A 7,508-nucleotide genomic window follows, 5' to 3' on the forward strand; every position below is an offset into this window, starting at 1 on the left:
AAAACCTTCTCCAGCAAGATTCCTTGCGTTTGTGTCTCATCCTTTAACTGGTGCTGAATTTTATTCCTTTCATTCTGTACTCTCAATTCTCTTCCATTCATCTATACAAGTATGTCTAGCCTATGTCAGTGCCACACTCTTTTGATTAGTATAGCTTTGTAGTAAGTCCAAATCAGGCGGTGTGAGTCCTCCAACTTTATTTCAAGGTTGGTTTGGCTATTCTGGGTTCCTTGCATTTCCATTATGAACTTTAGGATCAGCTTGTCAATTTCTGTAAAAAAGACAGCTGGGATATTGTGGTTTTGTTTGTTTGGAATTTTCCATTTATTTGGGTGTAGAGAGTTAGAAATCTTGATTCCTATTTGATTATTAGATGCGGTTTTTAGGTAATGCATGCATGGGACAAAAGTCCTCGGAAAGGAGGCGAGAGCCTACAGCTAGGGGGCAAGAGCCCACCGAATCAATTCTAATCAAAGTTTAGGTAAGGAATTATATACACTGTTAATATAATGGGTTCATTGGAAGATTTTGTGAAAAAGAAACTCACATGGGTTTAAAGCCTTTGATGTGAACAAGCGAACTGAAACAGAACAAGGATTATTCTGTGGGTAATAACCTTTAATACAACAAAGCTTAAATGTTGGGAAAACTTGTGAGCTAAGATTTCCAAGGACGTTTTGCTTAGGTTAGTTAGTACCTGGGGTTTTTTCCACATTTTGCTTTAAGCTGTTTCTGTGAGTTTCTCAAGAAGTCAGGCACTTTCTGAAAGATTTTTCTTTAATAAAGCTTGAACCGTACTGACATCTCGGCTCACTTTCTTTCACTTTCATGATTGTCTTATTGTTTCTTTTGTATGTTACTTACCTTAGATTTATGACTCTTTTGTTGGTATATTGTTTAAACTATTTTGGACCATGCGTGCTTGGATGAAGATTGTTACATAGCCAGTTTCTGTATGTTTTTACTATTATTAACTATCAGTTCTTTTCCTGTAATTTCCTTTTCTGTTTTTGTTTTTGTTTTTGTTAAAGATGACTCTGAAGGGGATCTTAGCCCTTGACTTGGTGCTGTCAGCACCACTCTCCCAAGTGAGCCACGGGCGGCCCTCTGTAATTTCCTTTTCTTTTCAATAAAAATTGAAGCAAAAACTGACTCCAGGCTGCTACTCAGTTCCTCCTTCTAACAGAGGAGTTGCTGAGGTACAGTCACTTCGGGGTATCATTGCATTCATGTTGCTTTGAGTAATCTTTTTTCATCTCTGTTACACAGTGAGAGGTATAACATTTAGGTCTTCAATTTCTATGATCCCTTATAGTTTTCAGTGTTCATATCTTGCACTTTTTGGTTAAATTTATTCCTGAATATTTTACTTTTTAATACTATTTAAAATATTTAAATTTTTTTCTCAGATCATTCAGACTAGTGTATAGAAATACAATAGATTTTTGTATGCTGATCTTGCATCCTGAAACCTTGCTGAACCATTTATTACTTTGAATAATTTTTTAGTGGATTTCTTAGGATTTTCTATATACAAGATTATGTCACCTGCAAATAAGAACAGTTTACTTCTTCCTTTCCCATCTGGGCATTGTTCCTTTTTTTTTTTTTTTTTTTTTTTTTTTTTAAAGATGACCGGTAAGGGGATTTTAGCCCTTGGCTTGGTTTGTCAGCACCACACTCACCCAGTGAGCCAACCGGCCATCCCTATATGGGATCCGATCCCGGGGCCTTGGTGCCATCAGCACCACACTCTCCCGAGTGAGCCACGGGCCGGCCCAGAAAATATGTTGGGGTAAAATTGTGAGATTGTTTCTTTGGAGAAAATTGCACAGTGATATAAATTCCTATCCTTGTTCTCTTCCCTTTGGGGAAGAAAGGGGGTGCTTCCATGTCAACTCAAGCTAAGCAAGCGGGTCCAAAAGAACCCTCATTTGGGTGGGGTGCGATCAGGAGGGGAAACCCCTAACACCTTGATGTTTGCCTAGCTGCAGAAATCTCAAAGTCCAGGCCTGCTAAAGGGACTCGAGTTGAACTCTTGGGAGAAACCCTCAAAATCATACAGGGTATGTTCTCTTTGAAAGGGGCCAATGCTCAACCTTACTTACACTAAGAGAAATGCACATAGCCAACTGCAGGAAAATAGATAATTTGAGACATATTTATTGACACTACATAGCTGTAAAGAAGAAGGATTATACCTCCACATATAAATAGGAATGAATCTCACATACTGATAAGTTTAGAAAAAAGCAGGTCACAGAAGACTACATAAGGTATAATTCCATTAAAATGCAAAAGCAAGCCAAACCATATATTGTTTAGGCAAGTATTATATTATATATTTATTATACATATATACACATATATAAAAAAGAAGTAAAGACCATAAAATTCAAGATACGGCTGCGTCTTGGGAAGGAAGTAACAAAGGGAACTTCAAAAGTAATAGTAATGGTGTATTTCTTAAGCTTGGTAGTGCATAACCATGGGCTCATTTTATTGCTACTCTTTATATTATACATATTATAAGTATTCTGTGTAAAAATTTTTAAAAAGCCAGTTTTATCAAATTCTTATTTTTTCTATATGTTGAATTCCAACTGTACACACAAGATATTCTTGGAATTTGTGGGTTCTTTTTGCTGGACTGAATTTAATAGACCTCTATGGCAGGTAGTTGGACAGGAGTAAAACATAAAATGATCTTTTGATGAGAGCACACCAGGGGTTTGCGCGGGTGGGCAGGCAAGATAATGGGGGCCACTGCGGCTGTGCTCAGGATTTTGGACTTCGCTGTAAGAGCAAGGGGAGGGCTTAGGGGTTCTAAGCAGGGGCTTGACACATCTCGCATAAGCAGGTAGGTTGCTGCGTACAGAAGGCCCCGCAGAGGGAGTGCTGAAGAACCGAGCTTTGGGAGACGGTCGCAAGAGGGCGGCGAAGCTGACGGTGGCTTCCAGTGTCTGCCGCGGAGAGAGAGGTTGGTGTGCGGGAAGTAAAGATTCGGGAGCCGTCCGAGGAGAGCAGCGGCTGGAGCCCAGGCCTTAGGAGCGCAACAGAGTTTCCCGAAGAGGCGACTGTCAGAGGCACGTTACCTGTTCTTGGCGGCACATTTCGCCAATTACAAGGGTCTGGTTGTTAAGCCTAGAGCGCTCTGCAGACACTGGGACTCCCTACGGGAGCACGCCAGTCAGTTCCGCCAGGGGAGGGACGGCGCTACCGGACGTCACGTTCCGCAGGCCGAGAACCCGACCCGGACGTGCGGGCCAAACGCCCCTTACGACGCTGTGTCTCCGGCGTGGTGCCGCTGCCACCGGGCCCAGGGAGCGGTCCTGCACCGGCCGGCGCCGCAGCAAAACCAAGCCCCGCGACCCTCACCGCCGCGGCGGCCCCTCAAACACGGCGCGGCGGCTCTAGGCCAAGGCCGTCGCGCTGCTCGCACGTGCGAGAACTTCGGGCCTCCGCCCCCATTGGTGCCCCTCGCAGTCCTCCCACAGCCAGGGATCTCAGCCCATGCGCACGTGCCGCACTTCCTGTGCGCGCGCCCCGACTTCCGCCTCTTGTTCCCCCTCGCGAAGCGCGGACGCGGGGACGGGGCCCGGGTGGGCGGAGGCGGCGGGGCCCGTCGGACTGGAGAGGCGGAGGTGGTGGGGCTGCGGTGTCTGACCTCCGCGAGAGTTTTAAAAGAATTCTTAAGGGCCGGCCCGTGGCTCACTCGGTAGAGTGCGGTGCTGATAACACCAAGGCCACGGGGTTCGGATCCTATATAGGGATGGCCGGTTTGCTCACTGGCTGAGCGTGGTGCTGATAACACCAAGCCAAGGGTTGAGATCCCCTTACCGGTCATCTTTAAAAAATAAATAAATAAAAATAAAAAGATTCTTAAATCTGGGGTTCTTTGAAAAGGTAAATGGGACCCTATTATGTCGCGGAGTGCGCCAGCGTGGCCGTGACCTCGGTATCTCACCCGGGACAAAGTACTCTGAGCGCGAACCCCTGAGACCTGTCCAGACCCGCCTCCGCGATCCTGGAGGTTTAAGGTGGCTTCAGACACTTGGCCAGAACCTAAAGGTCGACTTGGACTGGTATTTATTATTTCTCTAATCTCCGGGCATAGACAGGTTAAGCTTTAAATTGATAAGATCGAGGTGGACACTCCAGATGTTAGTCGACATTTTACTTCCTTACGCTAATCTAGTTTTTTAATTTCTTTCATTGCTTTTTTAAAAAAACATGTTTAGCAACCCTTGACCAACCGTTTTTTGGGAAAGTAGCACTTGTTTTTGCTGAGCCACACTGTGATAATATTGGTTTTAAATTATCCTGGATTTGTTGATACCTGGTGACTGGAGAAACCACATAAAAGGTGCACAGGGTGCATTTTTCAGTGATCCTGAACTATCAAACAGGTCGTCAAAGAATCTGCGAGCCCTTTGGCATGTCTTAACCTGATTAAAACACTTTCCATCAAATCTGGACTGTCACCCTAAGAGGGATGAGAAAGTGGAGGGGCCAACCAGGGTGTACTCTCTGGTCCAGTTCATCAGGTAAAGATGTGGGTAATGTGTTAAAAGAAAACCACTGAAGAATTGCCCATAAAGAGTCTAAACTGTTGTAGTAAACTCCTTGTACCTCAAGGCTCCCAGCACCAACCACAAATCTGGTATTGTGATTGCTAAGAAGGGTTATTCCACCATGAGTTTTGTAGAATAAGAGTTAGAAACTAATTTTAAAAATTAAAAGGCACTATGCTCTCAGCAGGGGTGAATTGGTATGTGGCCACTACTTCATGTACAGTTTATCAGGTCATGAGATCAAACCCAGAAGAAAAAATCCTTCTGACATAGAAGTAGTCTACGTTTATACTTTTACAAAAATTTCCCCTGTTATTGAAATATAAGGTCCTGAACCATAAGTATGAAGAGATGAATGTTCTAAAATCCAGGTCTTTTTCTTTAGAATTCTCAGTAATCCTGTTTGCTTAGAGGGGTCTTAGTGCTGAGAGACATGCTTCAAAGGGTCCACAAGTATAAAAAGATACAAGGTGGGCATAGAACAGTGCTCAAGAAATCGCTAAGGGTGGTTGCCTCCAAAAGGGAAGTTCAGTGCCTGGAGGGCAGGGTGGGAAAGGGACTTATTTTCTTACTATATACTATTGTTTATTTTTACAACTTAATGCTATATGCCTACTACCTATGTTGAGGATGAATGAATTGAAATAGAATTAAATACAACGGTTGCCTGTCAAAGCTCCGCAGCACTCTCCCAGCTCACTTCGTCCAGTGCTGTTCTGGGCCATGTATCCTGAGGTGGGGCATGTGGTGGGATTCATTTTTCATCTGTTTATTGTGGGGTCTTATGTTGAGACCCAGCACAGTCACATCATACTTTAAATTACTAAAATATTCTTTCCATACTAAAGAGTATTTTGGTGAATACATGTGAACTGATAGAGGGGGGCTTTTGTTGCTGACTCATTTCTCGTGATGTTGCATTATGTAAACCTAAAAAGAAACTCAGAGAGACAGCTTTCCAGTATAAATGAATTTATTTGGGAATAGTGGGCAATTGCAATTCGGGGCATGCAAGCTATGGCAGGTCACAGGTGTGTCCAGGGGAGAAGGAAACGCTCTTAAAGAGAAGGAGAAGTCCACATAGGGGTTTCTTACAGGAGTTGGTGCTAGCTTGGTGGCTGAGGCGGCTGTGGCTAGGCTGGTGTCTCAAAGGACGAGTCGACACCAGTTGATGATCCACCGGAGTGAGCTCGTTTATTAGGCGGCACACACACATATATATAGCGCTTTTAGGGAAGCCTGATTGGCTTAAAATACAATCCCTACTTAGCATACCGCATGGGGCTTGGGGTGAGCTGATTGGTGTGCGATTCGCGCCGGCGGGAAGGAGAGTACGGAAGAGAAGGGCAACCAGGGCCATGATGGGGTGTGGCCGAGAAGGACTTATGTGATCAGGGTGTGATCCCTTGGGGCATTTGGATTCTTACATTCCTCCCTTTTTCTTGTTTTAGGAAAGCGGACGTTGAAGTCATCGAGCTACTTCCTGCTGAACTGGGACGTTGTAGGGGGGGCAAAGGGAGGAAGGTACATAAATACCCATTATGAAACCCCAAAGGAGGATGGAGAAACAAGTAATTTCAAAAGGGGAAACGTCCATAAACGTTCCTTGAAGCCACAAGTCGAATATGCACCGGTTTCATTGTTCGTAGTTGGAGACTGAAGGGAGCAGCCAGGCGTTGGTGGCAAGGACATGTAGGAATGCATTTCCTCTGTAAGGTGGTGTCTCTTCAGCATCGGCTGAGGTGCTCACGAGATGAGGCGGGGGGTTCATTGGTACCTAGAAGCTGGTAGTTTCTAAGCAAAAGCTGGTTAAAGGCCTGATTAGAGAATTTTCCCACTTGGGTTTGAAGAAACCTAATGATGCAGGGCAAGAAAAGGCAGGTTATGAGGATAATGATTAGAGGTCCCAAAATGGGCCAAATCCAAGTTAGGATAGGGTTTAAGATAAAAGAAGAAAAGGGGTTAGAACTGGATGTGGTTCGTAGGCTGGAAGCTAAGTCGGTGAGTTTGATGATGTTTGTTTCTACTAGACCGGATTCATTGATATAATAACAGCATTCTTCCCCAAGGAAGGTGCAAGTACCTCCTTTTTCTGTGGTGAGGAGGTCTAGTGCTCTACGGTTTTGGAGGGTGACCTGAGCTAAAGAGGTAATTTGTCTCTGTAGAGAGGAAAGAGATTCGGCAGTGGAGGTCAGAGCCCCTTCAAGTTTAGCATTTATGTCTTCGACCGCCCATAAACTGTGTCCTAAGGCTCCTCCCGAGAGGCCGGCTCCGACCGCTGATGTTGTTAAGGAAATACCGACCATGATCGGGAGGAAGGCGGCCCTTTTTTGCCTTGAGGGGGGATGAAGAAGATGGAACAGTTCTGAACTGGTGTACAGAGTGAGTTGAGGGACGATGGTGACAAGAAGGCATGGGGCAGCAAGATTAGGCAGGATGGAGGTAGAGAGGGTTCCATTGCACCAGAAGAAAGAGCCTGGTGGGGCGACGGTGTGGTAATAAATGGTTGAGGAAGGGAAGCGTTTAAGGGGACGGCCTCCAGGAGCGGTCGCATGAGAGAAAACAATTTCTGGGAGAGGGAGTGCAAAGGATGACAGGACATGGGCCTTCCCACTTAGGGGTTAGGGGGGTTTTGAACATGATTACCTGGCAGGGCAAGTTTGGTTCCGGGGAAGTGTAGAGTGTTTCAGAAATGATCTGTTGCCAGGTGTAAATGGGTGACCCTGGGGAGCTAGCAGAGGGGCCTGAAAGCTCGCTGGGTGAAATGAAAAGAACGGGAGAAGGCCAAGGAGAAGGTTCATGTCTCCGGAATTGGGGGTAAGGCTGAGGTCTGGGATAGGCGGAGTTTGAAAGGGTCAGTAGGATGAGGGATACACTTGAAAGAATGGTGTGTTAAGTTCTTTTGCAGCTTGTTATTGGAGTTCTCGGTGGCCG

Source organism: Cynocephalus volans, chromosome 13 (genome assembly GCF_027409185.1).
Source record: "Cynocephalus volans isolate mCynVol1 chromosome 13, mCynVol1.pri, whole genome shotgun sequence".
NCBI lineage: Eukaryota > Metazoa > Chordata > Mammalia > Dermoptera > Cynocephalidae > Cynocephalus > Cynocephalus volans.